The 21,475-nt window shown below is 44.8% G+C and overlaps 1 protein-coding gene across 2 annotated transcripts in view; it reads right to left on the bottom strand.

Moving 5' to 3' along the window:
* The window catches only part of PLCB2 (phospholipase C beta 2), a 354,260-nt gene that overhangs the window by 258,524 nt on the left and 74,261 nt on the right, over window positions 1–21,475 (bottom strand). The window lies entirely within an intron of this gene.

Here is a 21,475-nt window from a genome sequence, read left to right as displayed (position 1 = left end):
CACTCTGCAACCGCTCACAGTAATACTACTGCGGCAGAGTGGTTCGTTATCGTCCAGCCACGTAGTATTAACGTGACTGGACACTCCCCCCTTCTGGGCGGCGCTTGCGCGCCGCCGGAGGCTCGCTCCCGCTGTTTTCATTCACAGCGGGAGTCGGGCCAGGGGAGGAGCAGCGGCGATCGCCGCTGCTCTTACCCGATCGTCGGGGATCGAGTCTGGAGATCCGCCCGCTGTGTGTAAACACAGCGGGCGGATCTCCATAGTGACAGGGAGTGACAGATCGGACTGTTCAGCATAGCTGGACATCCGATCTGTCCATGAATCACATAGTCACCTCCCCCCCTACACGTCAGTAAGCACCAGGCATACATTAACCCCTCCCTCTCCAATAAAATTAACCCCTTCCCTGCCAGTGTCATTTTTACAGTAACAGTGCATATATATAGCACTGATTACTGCAGTAATGTCACTGGTACCCCCAAAAGTGTCAAAAATGTCAGTCAGGGGTCCGGTCTGTCCGCCGCAATGTCGCAGTCCCGCAAAAAAAATCGCAGATCGCCGCCATTACGCGTTAAAAAAAAAACACCAAAAATGACAGAAATCTTTCCCTTTGTTAGTAAACGCAATAACTTTTGCGCAAACCAATCAAAATACGCTTATTGCGATTTTTTTTACCAAACATATGTAGCATAAAACAAATTGGCCAAAAACTTTTAAAAAAATTGGTTTTTACATCTTTTTTGGGGGGAATTTCATATAAAAAAATGTGAAAAATATTGTTATTTTTTCAAAATAAACGCTCTTTTTTTGTTTATAGCGCAAAAAGTAAAAATCGCACAGGTGATCAAATACCACCAAAAGAAAGCTCTGTTTGTGGGAAAAAAAGGAGGTAAATTTCGTTTGGGTATGGCGTCGCACGACCGCGCAATTGTCAGTTGAAGTCGCACAGCGCCGAATCGCAAAAAGTGGCCTGGACGGAAGACAGCAAAATCCTCCGGTTGTAAAGTGGTTAATGTTAATGACATGTTCTGTACATACCACTATAGGTTCATATCATCTTATTGAATGTAGCAAGACTCAAAACGGGTTAAACAGGAAAATATTCAGCACAAACACCACATATCAGCTGTAAATTTTTTTTATTAACATAAAAAAATAAACTGTACAAACAATCCTTTATATAAAGTATATTTGAAATAAACCAACCTTCATCAAGTATATGTGGAAAAAACATGATGTCAACAGACCAGCAGGTAATGAACACATTAGACAGACAACTTACAGGCTAGTGTAATTATAATCTGAACCCCATGCAGATCTTTCTGATGTCGGATAAGACCATGGAGCATTTTGTTGTTGATGGATTGGTGGAGTACCCTGATGGTTCTGATATGGTGCCAGTGGTGTAGTATGATGATGAGGAGTATGAGGAGTATGAGGAGTAGGCACTATCACTACATAAGCAGCATTGCCTCCAGTTCCCATTGAGCGTGCTAACCTTTTTTTGGTGTGACTTGGAATGCACTAATAAGTACACAAGAGATGTGCTTATTCTTGTATTTCTGTAGGTGCATGGCCTAGGCTCCTCCTCTGTGTTCTTGCATTTTTGGAGGGGAGGGAAGGGGAAAACTAATGTGCACATGACTACTTCATACAGTGGTTGCCTATTATAGTCTACAGTCTTCCAGTGTCCTTGATGCATACTGTTGAACAATCATAATCATCTGAAAAAAGTCTTTGATTTGGATTTTGCTCCCCCTTACCTCTCAGTGGCTGTTATATTTTAAAATTATGTTGCATTATGACATACAGATGTCACAACAGTGACCTGCAAGGACAACCTACAAATACTCAATTCCTGCACTATAAGTCCATTTCCCATTGATCATGCTTGCACTTGCATATATGGGCAATTTGCACTATTTGGCAACCTGTTATTTGTTGTGTATGTTTTGTCTCCATTGGCACTATGTGAACATCTGTCAAATATCTTTTTGTATTATTCATACAAAACACACATCTTTATGTTTTTTATGATATATAAATATATATTTTTATTTGATTACAAAATCAATAAAAAAATTTGTTTACGCATTTACGGTGTCTTCTTAACATTTTCTTTGGGAATTTATCATGCATTTAATATATATCGGACAATGTTGATTAATGCTTTATTTTAAAAAGTCCATTTAACAATTTAAATAGGGAATACCTTACCAATAGATTTGCTAAAAAAATACATGACATATGTCTATTTGACATTTCATGCTATATCTTGGCTGAGAGGACTTCTTTAGCTTTTTCATTCGTGTTTACGAAACTTCTTGACATGGTACAATGCTTCCGGGTCAACAAACATTTCCGGGGAAATATTTCGGACATGCGTGATGAGGTTGAATTGAACGACCTCAACATCAACGTATAGAATATCGTTCTTTCGCAAACGAGACGACTTTTTTCGGGTTTTTCAAACGGTATTTTTCGTTCATTATATCGATATCGCTCATTGATGGCTGGACATTAACAAGTAGAATATCGGCCGATCGCTCGCTGAACGGAAATTTTCGTCCGATATTCTTATCGTGTATTCCGGCCATAAGGCTGAGAACAGAGTGATCAAAGACAAATGATCACTTAGTTCTCGGTCTTCAGTGAGAAGACTGTCAGTCACCGTCTCTCTTCTCTGCCCCTCCAGCGCTCACTGGAGTGCTGAGCTGTGGAAGGGGTGGGAGTGGCTGGCTCAGTCTCACAGTAGAGAGGGTGAGCCAGCTGCTGGTAAGGCATCTGAGTGGACCCCAACATTCTTGTCAGGATTCCTCTAGAGCCTGGACAAGCTCTATGAGGTCAGCCGACAGCAGGCTCTAGACCCCTGTCAGCTGAATCTGGGTGTAGCACTTACTCCCATAGGAGCCGCTGGAAATTTTCCCAGGTTCTTCCTCAGTAGATTGCTCCGCAGTCAGGCACATGATCTAAGCCACACTTTTCCTTGGCTTTGTAGTAGAAACAGTTAAATGTAGATCTGAAGCAAAAGTCATTGCATTTAGCAAACTGCGGACTTGGCATATAATAGAAGAAGTCTCGTTTTGTTTTTTTTTTTGGTAAAAATAACAAACATGTTTTACTTACCTGCTCTGTAAAGTGGTTTTGCACAGAGAAGCCCCGATCCTCCTCCTCCTCTCGGGTCCCTCTTCGGCTCTCCTAGCCCCTACCTCCTGTTGAGTGCCCCCACAGCAAGCAGCTTGCAATGTGGGCACCGGAGCTGAGCTGCAGCTCCCTGTGTCCATTTAGACACAGGGCTATGGCCCGACCCAACTCCCTCTCTCTCCCCATTGGCTCACTGACTGACAGCAACGTGAGCCAATGGCGCCACACTGCCATCTCAGCCAATGAGGAGGGAAAGTCCCGGGCACCCGGGACACTCCTGTAACATTGCTGGATCGAGATGAGCTCAGGTAAGTATTAGGGGGGCTGCTGTACACAGAAGGCTTTTTATCTTAATGCATAGAATGCTGAAGTTTAAATTAAATTTTTTCCTTTAGAAATGTCAGTATTGCTACAGCAGGCTCCATACACCGTACATATGCGCCACTTTACAGGCACATTAAGGGGATCATAAAATCCCCAAGGACGATATTTAAAGGAATTTTTCATTTTTTTTTTGTTTCACTTTAAGCATCATTAAAATCACTGCTCCCTTAAAAACAATAGTTTAAGAAAAACTTTTTTGCAATGATACATGTCCCATCGGGCAGTACCCAGGTCCCCATTTACCTTTATGACCAATAACTTGCATATAAGCCTTTAAAATGAGGACTTTTGATTTTTCATGTTCGTGTCCCATAGACTTTAATAGAGTTTGCATGTTCACTAGAACTTTCTCCCTGTTCGAAATATTCTGGTGCGAACCGAACAGGCGGATGTTCGGCCCATCCCTACTTATGAGCGATCATTTACCTCTCTATATATTTAGCCCAGCCCCATTTGCACTGGGTCTGAATCCTGTGAGGTCATTTTTTTCCACAGCAGTACACAGGTTTGATATTTACACTTGAGTTACTCTCTCTATGATTGCTTTTTTTGAGAATTAATGTATTTGGCTATGCTTTTGCAATGCCTAGTTTATTATACTACATTTTTATATATATAAATATATATTTACTTTTTAATTACCTCCTTATAACTACTTTACACAGCAATTAATACTTGTACTCTCTTTCACCAATCTGCTATCTCCCCCCTCTCAGTCTGCGGTTGCCACTGGCAACAAGTTGCTGTGACCTTATAGGTGGGTCATTGCAGTAGTGCACACTGGACACAGATGTTTTGTTTTTTTTCCCCCCACTGAGAATCGGATTTTATATTACTTTATTCTCTTTTACAGTGATTGTAAAGGTTTTTATTTGTTTTTTTTTTAATAACAAACATGTTTTACTTACCTGCTCTGTGCAAGGTTTTTGCACAGAGCAGCCCCGAGCCTCCTTTTCTGGGGCACCCCGGCGGCGCTCCTGGCTCTACCCCCTCATCAGGTGCCCCCACACACAGATAGCTGCTTTCCATGGGGGCACCCATGCTGGCAAGCTAACAAGTCCCGCTGCTGTGTCTATTGACACAGACAGCAGGCCTCAGCCCCGCCCCCGACTCCTGTGTCACTGGATTTGATTGACAGCAGTGGCAGCCAATGGCTCCTGCTGCTATCAATCTATCAATGAGGACCCGAGACAGTGGCTGGAGCCGCTGGGCTCGGGCTCGTCACTGGAACGATTTGTGCTGGAAGGGAGACCTGGGGGGAATTTGAGCTGAGAGTGGGGGAGTTGAAGTGAGGGGGGGGGGATATGTTTACTGGGGGGGATTTTTAGAGGTAGAGGATTTATTATTATTATTATACAGGATTTATATAGCGCCAACAGTTTGCGCAGCGCTTAACAAAATGAAGGCAGACATTACAGTTACAATACAATTTGGAACAAAAGGAATCAGAGGGCCCTGCTCGTTAGAGCTTACAATCTAAAAGGGAGGGTCAATTGATACAAAAGGCAATAGCTGTGGGGGATGGGCTGGTGGAGCAAGTGAAACAGCGTTATTAGTTAGTAGCCGGGTAGGCTTCTTTAAAGAGAAGGGTTTTCAGGGATCGTCTAAAGATGGATAGATTAGGGGACAGTCGGACAGATTGGGGTAGAGAGTTCCAAAGAATGGAAGAAGCTCTGGAGAAATCCTGGAGGCGAGAATGGGAAGAGGTGACAAGGGATCTAGAGAGCAGGAGGTCTTGGGAGGACCGAAGAGAGCGGCTTGGTTGATATTTTGAGATCAGGTTGGTAATGTAGCTGGGGGCAGAGTTGTGGGTGACTTTGTAAACTATTGTTAGCACTTTGAATTTTATTTGTTGGGTGAGTGGAAGCATATGAAGGGATTGGCAGAGAGGGATGGAGGACACTGAACTGTAGGTAAGGTAGATAAGTCTTGCAGCAGCATTCATTATGGATTGAAGGGGGGATAATCTATGTAAGGGTAATCCAATGAGGAGGGAGTTGCAATAGTCGAGGCGAGAGATAACCAGGGCGTGAATTAAAAGCTTGGTGATGTCATTGGTTAAAAAGGGCCGTATTCACATACACATGTCGGAATCAACATATATACCCAGCATCTAGATGGGGGGAAGAAAGCGCCAGGGCAGTCATCTGATCTGGGGCCGTGGCAAGGATGAACCGTCCAGTCCAAAGGGGGAGGGAAGGGAAGAGACGGGAAGGCAACCAGAGGGCAAACCAGGACATATGGAACCATTCAGTGAAAAGTGAACATACATGTAGACATGTGGTAATCTTAAAAAAAAAAATTATATATATGCATTGAAAAGTATATGCTAAGTAGAAAGGTAGAGATTAGTGCCTGATAATATGTTCACCAAACCCATGGGAGATTCAAAGGTACCGAGGGAAATCTGTGAAAGACACCAAACAGTGCTCAGTGACCAAAGGATAAAATGGAGAAAAAGCATGACCAGAAAATGTGAACAAAGTGAGAAATATAGTGCAATGAGGGTGACAAAGACCCCACGAAGATCTTACCAGTAGTGTAAAGAGTTCGCTGTAGGTGCTCCAAAAATCCCCACCACATGAAGAGCTGACCAGAATGAGAGCCTGATAGACCGCAGCTAAATAGCCCCAGAGGACAAGGGTGGAGGCCTGCCAGCGCCATGCAAACGCCAGAATGAAGGGACGGTAGGAGACATCCCACATCCGGCATATGCGCCAGAAACGGGTAACAATGGCCTGCCCCTGGTGTCCGATGGAAAGAGCACCCCGGTAATGCAGCACAAAAAGATACCGAGAGTCGGGCACACAGGCATGGCGCCGATGCGTGACCACCTCCTCCATCACCCCAAAGAGACCAGAGGCAGAGGTGAGGAGAAGGGGCCAAGCCACGCATCGCTGCACCGGGACCAATGGGCCCAAAGGCATTGGAAGATTTCCCCTCTATTACTTTTCTTGGAACAACCCATACTTTGAGATTTTCTTTTACTTTCACTTTCAATAATGGTAAACTGGACAAATAGAGAGGGTGAATCTCCTTAACCTCCCTGGCGGTATGATTCTTTCCGATTTTAGGTGCTGAAAGCGGTACCATTAATTCTTAAGAATGAGCAGCCCAAACCAACTATTTTACATATGATTTTTTTTTACTGTGCGTTCTTCTTATCATACATCTCGGGTTTGATAAAGTTTGAAACACAAAATCATAAATTATAATATCATAAATGACTATAAATAAGTTAAAGTATGTATGTATATATATATATATATATATATATATATATATATGTATATATATATATATATATATATATATATATATATATATATATACATAAAAAGTACAGTAAAACTGCAGGAAAGGGCACTGGGGGGCAATCTAACGTGAATTTATTTTATTTTGCATTGTATCAGTGTGTTTGGTGTGCTTTACTTTTGAATTTGCCGCTGGTTCCACCCCCCTGCAAGCGTCAGTTCGCAGGAGACGGAAGCCGGGGCACAGAGAGCATCGGGAGGAAGATCCGCCGCCGCACACCACCCGCATACATCGCTGGATCCCGGTGACAAGGTAAGTAACCCCTCTACTAGGATCCAGCGATGCTTCTGACGGTACCCCAAGTGTGACTCGGGGTTACCGCTTTTGGCACTGAAATTTAACCCCGAGCCACACTCGGGAATACCGCTAGGAAGGTTAATAGGGGCACAGACAGCAATAAAAACGAATGTGTGTCCTAATCTATCTACAGTCTGTCCAAAACTGAAAAAAAAGTTTTGCCTTTAGCCCTCGTTCACATTGACTGTGGCTTTGAAATCGTGAAACTTCATCTGAAATCGCACAATTTCAAAACCACAAGTCAGTGCAAATTTGGGTGCTACTTGGAGGGCATATGTGCGGCTTCATGTGCAGATGTCTATGTAAGTTGCACCTGAAATCACCAAAAGTAGTGCAGGAACTACTTTTTCAAATCGATGCACCCCAAAGTCGGCGTCGCACCAAGTTGAACAGTGCGACTGACGGCAATAGAATGCGACTTGTCATGCGATTGAACCTGTCAGATCACATGACAAGTCGCTCCAGTGTGAACGAGGGCTTAGGTAAACTTTAAGGATGATGCAGTTACTATGTAACTATATAATCACTCTCAAATTGTCATTTGATGGTCAGATTATCTGGGCCTTGCCTTATGTCTACAAGACACTGGTAGTGTGTGATCATCATTTAGGCTCCGTTCACATCTAGGCGTTTTGGGGCGTTTTTGGGGAGTTTTTCTGCTCTAGGATCAGCTCTCAAAACGCCCAACAAGACAAATCCTATTCATTTCAATGGCCCCTGTTCACATCTGAGCGTTTTGACGCTGTAAGCAAAACGCCCAACGCTCAAAAAAGTACATGAGCTTCTTTTTGGGCAGATTACAGGCGTTTTCCATTGGTTTCTATTCAATCTAAAAACGCCTGCACAAAAAACGCCTGTAAAAACGCCTGTAAATCGCGGTAAACATCGCGGTAAAAAACACGCGAAAACGCTACGCTCAGGTGTGAATGTAGCCTAAGGTAGGTAGGCAGAGCACTACTTCTACAATAGAACTCAGTAAGAGAAGCTTAACTTTCTGTAGTCACAGGAAATAATCATGTGTTCATATTTTGGTGTAATGTATTGCACAACGAAAAAGCAAAGAAAAAAAAAAGCTTTGCCTGCATTATGAAATAGTTGATTTTCCCCCCCACAGTCTGCAGCCTGCAAACCTCTACAGGAATTGTTACATTACTGAAAACTGGAGCACAAATGCATTTAGCAGTCTGTACATTCACCCCTCTTGGTTACCATGCACTTTATGCTTGTTGGTCCTTTAACCTCCCTGGCGGTATGATTATGTCTGGAAGTTTCTACCAAAAGCGGTACAATTATTTTCATGGAAATTTGGTGTTATGTATTATAGACCTACAATTCTTAGTAATTACTGACTTAAACCTGAGCAAAACAAGACTCTAGTAGACATCCCAGATGTGATAAATTTTGAAACAAAAAAAAAAACCCCTTCCTTGGAGGATACACACCATGTGATTCCCTTATGCCTTCTGCACAACAAACAAAAAAAAAAGAGAAAAAAAAAAAAAAAACACTTCTTTATACCTTCTTTAATATCCGTTAGTGCACTTTGACCTTCGACCCGACAGGGAGAAGGAAGTTTGTACTCTCCCACCCGTGGATAGGAACATAATATAACACACAAACATAAACAACAAAAACATAAGAGGAGGGGAGGTGGAACCCTTCCCTACTCCCCCCCATGTCATATACCGTGAGCATTTCACTCAATTCGTGAGACCACACACCAAAACACGTTAATTAACCCCCCATTTCGCCAGCCCACACAAATCCAAACTCATCCGTGAGAGAAAAAAAAAAAGAAAAAAACCCCACAAGCGCCGACACAGAAATCATTTCTCTTTGGCATAAGGAAGAAAGTCCTCCCCTTTCCTCTCCCCCTGTCCTTGACAGCGGGAGGGAAGAAGAAGAAAAAGAAAAAAAAAAAAAAAAGGGGGGGATGGGGGGAGAAAAATCCCCTTCCCAGACAAGACATACACAACATATATTCCGGATAACCCGCCTAATTGTCAAACCTCACATATCTATCTCCTCCACTGTCACACCCGGTATAGAGAGAGCAAGACAGAAGATCGCAGAAGAAAGGAAAAAAAAAAAAAAAAAAAAAAGAATTTGAAAGCAGTAAAATTAAAAAAAAAAATGAGTAAAAATAGCCTCTCTCCCGCCCTCTCCAACCCACCTCCCCCCCTCCCCCCCGCGCCCGCCCCCCTATCCTACTGTCTGTAAGTATTCCTCTGAGCATGTGAACAACGTCCAGGGTTGCCATCGTACCCTATGCCGCTCTTCCATTCTTAACTGTGCTGCAGTTAATGATTCCATCCTCTGAATCTCCCTTATTTTGGAGAGCCACAAACGTACTGTTGGGCTCTGAGTCTGTCCCCACATAGCTGGTATACAGGCCTTCGCTGCGTTCAATAAATGTATCAAAATAGAATTTCTATATCTTTTAATAGAATTACTCGTACAATGTAGTAGGCACAATGCCGGATCTTCTCTTACCTTAATTGTTGTTAATTCCTCAATTATTCGGGCCACCTCGTTCCAAAACTCCCCAATTGCTGGGCATGACCAAAATATATGTATCATAGTCCCCCCCTCTTCTCCGCATCGCCAACATTTGTCCGAGTGTTTTCGATCCATTTTGTGCAGGATCCTCGGCACCCTATACCATCTGGTTAATACTTTATAACTAATCTCCTGATATCTGCTGGCAATTGATGCTTTATGAGCGAGTCTCAGGATTTTATTTACTTGTTGTTGATTGAAAGAGACAGCAAGATCTTTCTCCCATTTCTGCACAAACCTCGGACGGTGTAGGTCCTGTATACCCCCTAGGAGCGAGTACATGTAAGATAGTACATGCGGAATTCGCTCCCCACCCTCACATAAAGACTCAAATGGTGTTAATGACCTTGGGATATACCCACTATTTTGTAGCTGTTTACAATAGTGTCTGATTTGGAATGCACTAAAAATGTCCAACTTCCCTTCGGGCCATGTCATTATCTCTTCAGTAGTTGGTGGATCACCTTGAGTCCATACGTCCCTCAGACGTGCTCTACCCGCCTTGGCTAGCTCTATAATTTTCCCATTGGTATTCCCAGGGATAAAAGAGGCGTTTCCTACCAACGGCGTCAAGGGTGAGACCGAGGGTGCTACTGCTTGATGGTTTTGTATTTTTGTTGCTATATGTAGCGTTGCCCCTATTGTCGGATGGGAGAGTATTTTGTCTGTTTTCAGAATGGGAGTCCATGGGGCAACTGGTGTGGGAGAATTCATAATCTCTCTTTCCATATGTGCCCACTGTTTGTGTGATTGGTTGCAGTGCCAGTCATACACCCTCATAAGGTGGGCCGCCCTATAGTACCGTAACAGGTCAGGCAATCCCACCCCTCCCTTTGCCTTCGGGAGGGTTAAGATCTGCATCCCTATACGGGGAGATTTTTTCGCCCAGATAAAATTTCGAAATAAACTTTTAACCTGAACAAAGAAAGCCATTGGTATTGTAATTGGCACAGCTTGTATAACGTACAGAAGTCGGGGCAGCACACAGATATGTATTCCTAGGTATTCTATTGATTGATTGTTCCACTGAAAAGGAAAACATTGCCGCAAGTTCTTATATTTTCCTGCAGGCATAGAGACGTTTAATGCCGATGATTTAGATATGTTTATTTTGAAAAAGGATACCTCTCCATATTTACTAATAGCGTCTAGTATTTGTGGGAGTGTTTTTTCGGGCTCTGTCACAAAAAATAGTAGATCATCTGCATACGCTGCCACCTTGTGTTGTCCCTTTGCCACATTAAGTCCCGCTATTTCCGCATTTTGACGTATATTCCACAAAAGGGGCTCTAGCGCAAGAATAAAAATCAGTGGGGACAGAGGACATCCCTGGCGAGTGCCGTTTTTAATCTGAAAGAAGTCAGAATTCCACCCATTTACCCTGACCGCCGCCGAGGGCCTAGAATACAATGCCATAATGTAAGTCAACATTCTTTCTCCTAGGCCAATGTGCGTCAGGGTGGCCCTGATAAAGTTCCAGGCCACCCTGTCAAAAGCCTTCTCGGCGTCTACGGCCAACAGCATCATTGGCACTTTCCGTCGTTGCGCATTGTACACTAGGTCCACTGCTCGGGTGGTGTTGTCCCTCGCCTCTCTTGTAGGGACAAACCCCACCTGATCATAATGGATTAGGCTCGGTATGTATGGCAGAATCCGGTTCGCAATCATCCTTGCGAATAACTTGGTATCCAAATTCAGCAAGGAGATTGGACGGTAACTTCCACATATCGTTGCATCCTTCCCATCTTTGTGGATAAGGGTGATGTACGCCCGTAGGGAATCTATTGGCATACTTCCTCCCTCCCCAATATAATTCAAATGCGCTAGTAGAGGAGCTTTCAGGATCTCAAAAAATTGCTTATAATATACAAAGGAGAAACCGTCTGGACCGGGGGCTTTGTGTGGTTTTGTCTGCGCCAAGGCCAACTTAAGCTCTTCCTCTGAAATCCTCTCCTCCATCACGCTCGTCTGGTCCGGTTCCAATGTCCGCATGTCCGAATTTTTGATATATTTGATCGCCTCGTCGAAGCCAGCCCCCCCCACTCTGGCTGGCTCCGAGGAGGCGATGTCATATAATCCTTGATAAAATCTACTAAATTCCTCTGCAATTTCTTCTATTCCAGATATTTTTTGTCCCCCTTTTGCACGTATATGGTTTATTACCGTTCGTTTCTGCGGTCCCCTTAAGGCTCGGGCCAGCATCGCCCCCGGTTTGTCTGAGTATTCATAGAAATGTCTTTTTTGTGCCACTAAGGATCTCATAACTCTCTCATATAGCAATTCATTGAGTTTTTCCCTGGCCTTCGTTAAGGGTGACAGTTGTATCTTCGCTACTGTTTTTTTATGCACTAAACTCAAAGTCTCTATCTGAGCCAACAACTCAGCAATCTCTCCCTCTTTTTCACGTTTGCGTTTGGCACCCAACCGTATCATCACTCCTCTGATGACACACTTGTGTGCCTCCCAAATGCTCGATGGCGTCGCTTGCTCGCTCGTGTTTTCCTGGAAATACCTTTCTAATTCTGTCTGAATCTCTGTTTTTGTTTCTATTGATTGTACTAAGATTTTGTTCAATCTCCATGTCGGTGGCCTTTTTGGGCCTGCTTCAAAATTTATTGTGATATGGATAGGTGAGTGATCCGACATGGAAAAAGATCCAATCTGGGACGACACTACTCTGGATAGCTCTGTCTGTGAAATCAGAATCCGATCAATCCTGGAATATCTATTATGTATTGGGGAGAAATACGTATAGTCTTTCTCCTCTGGATGCATAATTCTCCAGGGGTCAATTAAACTAAGCAGGGACAACTCCCTGCTGAGTTTTTTCAACCGAGCGTATGGTAAATGTGACGTTCCCACTGACGTATCCAACATAGGCTCGGCCGCGTAATTGAAATCCCCACCCATAATTAGTGAACCCTCTTGGAATTCAAGGATTATTGGTGTCAAAAGTAATAGAAAAGCCAGCTGGCTACTGTTGGGGAAGTATGTATTTACCAGAGTGATCATTTTATTCCCAATCTTGCCTTTTAACATTAAATATCTTCCCTGTGGATCTGAGCGCGTGTCGATATGGGTCCAAGCAACCTCTTTTGCTATAATAATGCTAACTCCCTTTGACTTTGCTATTGGAGATGGGGCATGGTATGCCCACGGGAAGTTCTTATTATGTAGCCTCGGAATTTTTTCATGTTTAAAGTATGTTTCTTGAATAAATGCAATCTGTGTTCGGCTGCGTCTCATGTCCAGCAGCAAACGTGATCTTTTTTCGGGGGTTGAAAGCCCCCTGACATTTAAGGACGTAATTTTAGTACCTTGCATTCTACCACCTTCTTACCTGGTCCTTCCCTGTCTTATTTTTATTCCTATCTTACTTAAACCGTCAGGAATCTCACGACTCCCTTCCCAATAAAACTTCACTTATATAGTACAGCGGGGACTAGGGCGGGAGAGGGGGGAAGGAGAGAGAGAGGGAAGGGACAGGAGAAGAAAAAATCAGGAGAAAGCAAAAGGAAGAGAAGGAGAAAAAAAAAAAAAAAAAATAGGGGGGAGTGACCCCCCCCCCTAACCTCTTCCCCGTTCCCCTCCGCCTTCCGCTCCCCCCACTACCGGTGTGTCAGTGTGTTTGACTAACTTTGGTCTACTCTTGACCTTGCGTACCACAACGCGTCCTATTTGGGCGGGCAATCAAGATGCGCGCCGTGAGGAGGACTTCTTACTACCTTTACGAATAACACGACATCCACACAAAAAAAAAAAAAAAACAAGGGACAAAAATCAAGACAACAGACCTCCGAGGGTCCGTGCGTCCCCGGGCGTCCGCCCTTCTCACACAACTGTATCGGGTGGGTTTGGATTTGGGGGGTTCTAAATGGGTATCATGCAGCGCATTAATAGTACATTATATCACAACTCACCACATTATCATATATCACAACACCCATTGATTTATCAATTCCAGACCCGTCTTATGGCAACCCCCCTCCACCCCTTAACCCCAACCCCTTGTATGTATGGTCCAGCAAGCCCCCCTCCCCGTAATTACGGCCATTACCTTTAACAAATAGCTGATGCCTGTCTACCCATCTACTTAAATTAACTTGGCCCGCTAATTATTCAACACATCCCGACTTCGGCCCATCTGTCTATCCACCCTCTCCCTCCTGCTACTTAATTCCTCGAGAGCTAGTTCTATTAATACATCTAACCAGTCTGCTACCTCAATTGGCTGTATTTTTAAGAAAGAAAAAAGTCCTTGCAACTGGTCAGGCCATCTCAAAATAAACATAGAGTCCTCCTTCTTTATCCTTATGTGGAATGGGTGTCCCCAATGGTACGTTGCCCCTGCTTTCCGAATTTCTTCAAGCAAAGGCTTGACCGCTGCACGCATTCTTAATGTCTTTTTAGAAAGGTCTGGCAGGATCCTGATCTTTGACCCTTCGTAATCAAAGGGGCCCCTATCCCAGGCTTTCAACATAATTTGTTCTTTTTGAGCAAAAAAATGAATCCTTGCTAATACGTCCCGGGGGAAATCCGCCCCCACACTACGGGGAGCTCTCACTCTATGGACTCTGTCTATTTCAATGGCCTCTGTAAGGGGTCGTTCCAGTAGGCCATTGAATATTTCACCGAGCTTACCCCTTAATTCCGTACTTGAGATATCTTCAGAGAGACCCCTGAGACGTATATTGTTCCGACGTTGTCTGTTCTCCCCGTCATCCTGTTGTAATTGTAGCGTGATAAATTCATTAGCCATTGATTTCTGCACAGCCTCAATATGTTCCACTCTCTGCATTAACTGACTTTGACCATTCTCTACCACCACAATCCTGCCATCCAAATTATTAATCTGTCCCTTTAAGGAGGTTATTTCAGTAGTTAAAGAACTTACTATGTTTGCAGCTATTTCCATCAAGTCCTTCTTAGTAGGCATCATGGCTAGGATCTCCTTCCAGCTCTCTGGCTGCGTTTGCAGGGCTTGAGGTGATGGAGACTGTGCTGTTGGCCATTCATCACGAACTGTGGATATCTCATCCCTTTTTCCACCTATAAGTTGTTCTTGGATTTCCTTACTGTTACCTGAGCATTTAGCGTCTTTTTTTGCCGCCATCTCGGTGTTTGCAGCCGGCCGCTTTGGCGCCATACTAGCGCGTTCTTCCACCCCTCCACTCCGAGACCCCCGGAGAAAATATGTGGAAATATCCACGCTCCGGACCGACAGGCCTTGGCTCCTCACACCGGGCACTTCTCCAGCTTGCATGAGCTGATCACGAGCACTATTCAATTGTCCTCCTCTGCTTGCGCCTCTGAGGGAAATCCACCTCCATTCACTCCTCCACAGCTAGATACACCTTCGGCATGCTGGAGGTTAAGCGACTCTCAATCCTCTGTAAGGCCCCCACCGCCTCCGCTCACCACTCCAGACACAGAGTCAGGATCCGAACTAGCGCGGGGTTGCCCTCGTGACTTCAATAGCGTACCTCCGCCGCCACTCGTACCCCTGCTTGCGGAGCTGCACGCCGTCCGGCTTCGGCTGTCCCCACGCTCAGAGGCGGTGTGTGAGCTCCGAGGTGAGCCGCAAGTCTCGCGAGGTTTCCGGGGAGGGATATGCCGGGCTACCGCTGATTACGGGCGGACGCCGTTGCGGAGAGCACGGAGCTCCTCAGCGAGCCTCCTCACGGCACCATCTTCCTGCCACGCCCCGTCCAACTGAGGTCTTTTTTTCAGAATTGCAAATTTAGATCCTCCTAATGACACCGCGGTGCTCCCAGAGATTCCCTGTGTGGCTGGTGTATGTCAGTGTCCTCTTCGGTCCTTGCATCAGTGAATGGCCCAATAGGATGACTTGCAGGGAGGTGTGCAGGAGAGAAGAAAGCTCAGATAGTGTAGTAGTTTAAAAATGTATTTGGCAAAACAAGCTAGGTACACTCACATTTAAAATAGCCGCAAACGGCATGCAAGACGTGGACGGCCGGCTTGTCCTTCGGCAACAGTTCCGGTACTATCAGCTGCCCGACGCGTGTCGTCACCGTCACGTGACTTCATAAGGGGATCATCCTCTTGGGCCATTTACTGATGCCAGGACCGAAAAGGACACTGATATACACCAGCCAAAGAGGGAATCCTTGGGTCTATGTAGTCTATTTTTCAGAGAAATTGGGCAGTGTACAGAAATTGATGTTCCAAAATAATGTCTAAATCCTGGTACACAGTATCCGTTTTTTTCCATTCAACCCAGCAGGTTGAATATAAAAAAATGTCAGCTCCATTCGGAGCTGTTGTACTAACCATTTGATTTAGGTACAGCGATCTCCCTGCTGAGCTGTTGTGTTCTGACAGGGGGATTTCGGGGGATGTCGGGGAATGTCGGGGGATGCCCCCCCGCCAGAACACTCCGATCAGAGCTCTCCTCCATTGGCTGAGAGCGCTGATCAGGAGTCGGTCTGCTGCTGGTTTTCCAGCATGCTTGTCCAACAGAAGCCGACACACGGGCCGCATGGTGGCAGTTTTTTTTTTTTTTTTTTTAACCGCAAATGTCTTCTGACATTTGGTCCGTTTGTATCTGGCTTAAATCCGAGAAACATGATGCGATGTACATACATCAAGAACAAATTATATACGCAAAAGCCTAAGCAGACATAGTGCAAAATACATGTAAAGAAATAGAGCAGTGACTAAACTGTTTTCATGAATAAAAAAAACGTTTGCAAGTTTTTAATATAAAACAGGGGAAAGGACAGGGGAAGCCCCATAGGTACCAACAGTCACGGATTTCCTGAACATTCCCCGGAATCTGACTGTTGTCCCGGGAAATCTTTGTCCCAGGGAGAATTCGAAAAAATGTAACTATGTTCTGGCCAGCCAGCAGCCAGCCTAGTATACTGCATTGTAAAACCCCCCTGCTCGCAACGCCAGGGTAACACACAGGTTAACTTCGGAGCTTTTTTAGATCCTCCCTCTGCCTCCTCTTCTTCAATACCTTTAGTATGTAGTAAGAGGTGGGGGTGAGGGTGGTGGTGTTTGCCTCTTTCTGATTGAGCGGGTGTCGGATAGCGGGCATGGGCAGCCTTGTAGAGGTGAAGATGGATATGGCAGGGCCGTCTTGAGCTGAACTCCACAGCACATGTGAGGCTGGGATGCATGAAAGCAGAGGTATGTTTCGACAGTGCAATTTGGGCTCTCTCTGCAGCTCCATCTCTGGTGGGAAATCTGGGCTTTTTGTTGTTTTTTGTGAGGGATTAGGCGAGCAGCAGCCATTCTCAGGGACACACACCTTTATGTGTGTCCTGAGCAAACTGCACTGACCTCCCTCCCCTCCCCCATACACAGAACATTGTACACATTCATAGTCTCGGACCATCTCCTGTATCATGTCCACAATCTCTGACTATGTCCTGTATTATGTCCACACAGTCTCTGACCATCTCCTGTATCATGTCCACACAGTCTCTGACCACTTCCTGTATCATGTCCGCAAAGTCTCTGACCACCTCCTCTATCATGTCGGCACAGTCTTTGACCACCTCCTGTATCATGTCTACTCACTCTCTGACCATCTCCTGTATCATGTCCCCACAGGCTCTAACCATCTCCTGTATGATGTCCCCACAGGCTCTAACCATCTCCTGTATCAGGTCCCCACAGGCTCTAACCATCTCCTGTATGATGTCCCCACAGGCTCTAACCAGAGTTGTATAAAGTACTCGAAACCCATACTTGAGTAAAACTACAAGTGCTCGATCAAAAAGTGACTTGAGTAGAAGTACTAAAGTATTCAACATTTTTTGTACTTAGCCACTTGCCGCCCGCCCGCCGTCAATTGACGGGGGAGCGGTGCGACCATTATCCTGGGAAGACGTCATATGACGTGATCCCAGAAAACAGGGCAGGCACGCGATCGTGTGCGCGCCGCCCTGCACTGCCGGTGTCGGGGTGTCCCCGGGACACCCCCCGTCACCGGCAGGGGGGAAACAGCCAATGAGCATGGCTGTTTCCCACGTGATCGGCTGTGTTCCAATGACACAGCCGATCACAATGGAGGAGCCCGGAAGATGACCGCGCATGCGCGATCGGGAGCGCGCAGCGCGGTCATGTCGGTGGCGCTGTGTTCCGTAGGTACACAGCTGTCACCGGCAGTAGTAAACAGTCACTGACAGTGACTGTTTACTAAGTGATCGGCTGTGAATCCATTCACAGCCGATCACAAAATGTAAACAAAGAGCAGTAACTCACTGTTACTAGCTCTTCTGTTCTCTTCAGCTTCCAGTGTGAGGGGAGCAGAGCTAGAAACAGTGAGTTACTGCTCTGTACACCTGTAAAAGTAAAAATCACAAAAATAAATGTCCCCACACAGTCCTCAGCCCCCCCCCCCCAATTGCACCTGTCACCCAACAGTCACCTCATCAGTGCCCAGAAATTGACACCCATAAGTCTACGTTCACATTTGAGCGTAGCGATCACGGGCAGAATCACCGTAATTCTGCCCGCGATCCGGAAATCATTGCAAATTGTGGGACGCCTGTGCGTTGCCCGTGATTTGCAATAGCACCCCAAACGCTGTGCGATGCCGCGATTTCCACCTGCCGAATCGAGGTAACATCGCGCAAACAACGCATGACACCCAAAAAAGGTACAAGAGCTTCTTTGGGGCGTCATGCGTTGTTTGCGTGATGTTACCTCGTTTCGGCAGGCGGAAATCGCAGCAACATCGCACAGCGTTTGGGGTGCTATTGCAAATCACGGGCAACGCACAGGCGTCCCGCCATTTGCAATGATTTCTGGATCGCGGGCAGAATCACAGTGATTCTGCCCTGATCCGCTACGCCCACATGTGAACGTAGCCTAAAGTTCACCGGTCACCAGAGACTGCCACCAGTACCGCCGTGCACCATCGCCCGTCACCTGTCACCCATCGGTGACCATCGCCCGTCACCTGTCACCCCATCAATCACCGTCACCTGTCACCCCATCAGTCATCGTCATCTGTCACTCTATCAATCATCGTCACTTGTCACCCCATCAGTGATCGTCACTTGTCACCCCATCAATCATCGTCACTTGTCACCCCGTCAGTGATTGTCATCTGTCACCCCATCAATCATCGTCTCTTGTCACCTCATCAATCATCATCACCTGTCACCCCATCAGTCATCGTCACCTGTCACCCCATCAGTCATCGTCACCTGTCACCCCATCAGTCATTGTCACCTGTCACCCCATCAGTCATCGTCACCTGTGACCCCATCAGTCATCGTCACCTGTTTGCCATATACATGCAATCACTTACTGACCGCCTAACGACTATATGCGTCGGCCATTAAAAGCTAAATACTGGGGTTATGGCAGCAGATAGCCCCCATAACCCCGGTATTTTTTTAAACGGCGGGCGGTCGGCTTTCAGATAAGGGTGGTCCCAGTGGCGGATTCGCCGCGGAAATACCCTTACGGTGCAGGGGAAGAGGTGCCCCCCCCCCTCCTGCCGCGTCCCAGACGTTTTCCCAGCTTACCGGACCCGCCGGCAGCGGGGAAAACTATCCGGTCCCGGATCCTCAGAGACAGGAAGTCGAGTGAGGGCAAGATGGCCCTCACTTGACTCTATGGTCTTGGAGGACGGGAGCTACGTCAAAAGACGTTGCCTAGCAACCGGTTTAAAGGGCCGCTTTTTTTTTTTTTTTTCCTTTTTCAACAATTTTTTTTTTTCTTTTTTAGTGTAGTTGTGAGGTGTGAGGTCTTTTTGACCCCAGATCTCACAATAAAGAGGACCTGTCATGCCTATTTCTATTACAAGGGATGTTTACATTCCTTTTAATAGGAATAAAAATGATCAAAACATTTTTTTTTTAAACTGTGTAAAAATAAAAAAATAATAAATAAAATAAATAGGAAAAAAAAAAAATTAAAGCGCCCTTTCCCCATTAGCTCGCGCGCAGAAGCAAACGCATACGCAAGTCCCGCCCACATATGTAAACGGTGTTCAAACCATACATGTGAGGTATCTCCGCGATCGTTAGAGCAAGAGCAATAATTTGAGCCCTAGACCTCCTCTGTAACTCTAAGCTTGTAGGAAAAGAATTAGCCGCACATCCAGGGATTCCAATAGGTTTCAAATACCTTTCAAATACAATTTCCAAAAGTTGCAAATGATGACACCAAAGACACCAGCATGAAGTCTCGTAGACGCGTTTCACACATACATCTTGTGCATAATGATTAAGCACAAGATGTATGTGTGAAACGCGTCTACGAGACTTCATGCTGGTGTCTTTGGTGTCATCATTTGCAACTTTTGGAAATAAAGGTATTTGAAACCTATTGGAATCCCTGGATGTGTGGCTAATTCTTTTCCTACAAGTGTTCCCACGGAGGCGGGCCAGGGCCAGCACTCTACTGGATATCCTATCTCCTGGCAATCACCACACACTATACACCTGGAGCAGTGTCTTTCCTTTCTTCTGTAACTCTAAGCTAGTAACCTGCAGAAATTTTTAAAATGTTGCCTATGGGGATTTTTAAGTACCAATGTTTGGCGCCAATTTGTGAGCATGCGCAATTTTGAAGCATGACATGTTGGGTATCTAATTACTCGGCGTAACATTATCTTTCACATTATGGAAAAAAATTGGGCTAAATTTACTATTTTCTTATTTTTTAGTTCAAAAAAGTGAATTTTTTTAAAAAAAATCGCATTTGGAAGACTGCTGCGCAAATATGGTGTGATAAAAAATATTGCAACGATCTCCATTTTATTCTCTAGGGTCTCTGCTAAAAAAAATATATAATGTTTGGGGGTTCTAAGTAGTTTTCTAGCAAAAAAAATGATTTTAGCTTGTAAACACCAAGTGTCAAAAATAGGCCCAGTCTTAAAGTGGATAAATGGACAGCTTTGTGAAAAGTGCTACTTGAATTTTAGGCCTATGTATGTGGCCAGGCTGTGAAAAAGTGTTACACATGTGGTATCGCCATACTCAGGAGGAATAGCAGAATGTATTTTGGGGTGCAATTTTTGCTATGTACATGCTATGTGTTAGAAATATTGCATAAATGGACAGCTTTGTGTAAAAAAAATGTGTTTTCATTTTCTTTCCACATTTTCCAAAAACTTGTGGAAAAAAATGACATATTCAAAAGACTCATTATGCCTCAAAAATTATACGTTGGGCTGTTTGCTTTCCAAAATGGGGTCATTTTATGTGGGTTTCCATTGTCCTGGTGCTCCAGGGCCTTCAAAAGTGCGATAGGTTGTCAGGAAATTATATGTGTAATTTGTGCTCCTAGAATGCCGGACGGTACTACTTGGATGTTAGGCCTCTGTATGTGGCCAGGCTGTGAAAAAGTCTCACACATGTGGTATCGCCATACTCAGGAGGAGTAGTAGAATGTGTTTTGGGGTGTAGTTGCAAGTATACATATGCTGTGTGAGAGAAATAACCTGTTAATACTTCAATTTGTAAAAAAAAAAATCTTCATTTTGCAAAGAGTTGTGGGAAAAAATGACAACTTCAAAAAACTCACCATGCCCCTTATTAAATACATTGGAATGTCTACTTTCCAAAAAGGAAAGGGGTATTTGTACTTTCCTGACTTTTTAGTGTCTCAAGAAATGAGATAGGCCTTCAGTACATCAGGTGTGGTCAAGTGTGAACAATTTTCAATGATTAGCACCATAACTTGTGGACTCTATAACTTTCACAAAGACCAAATAATATATACTTATTTGGGTTATTTTTACCAAAGATAAGTAGCAGTATAAGTTTTGGCCAAAATTTGTGAAGAA

This window comes from Pelophylax lessonae (assembly GCF_965119305.1).
Source record: "Pelophylax lessonae genome assembly, chromosome: 13".
Lineage (NCBI taxonomy): Eukaryota > Metazoa > Chordata > Amphibia > Anura > Ranidae > Pelophylax > Pelophylax lessonae.
Note: the sequence above shows the minus strand (reverse complement) of the source record. Positions and strands in the feature narration are given on the sequence as shown.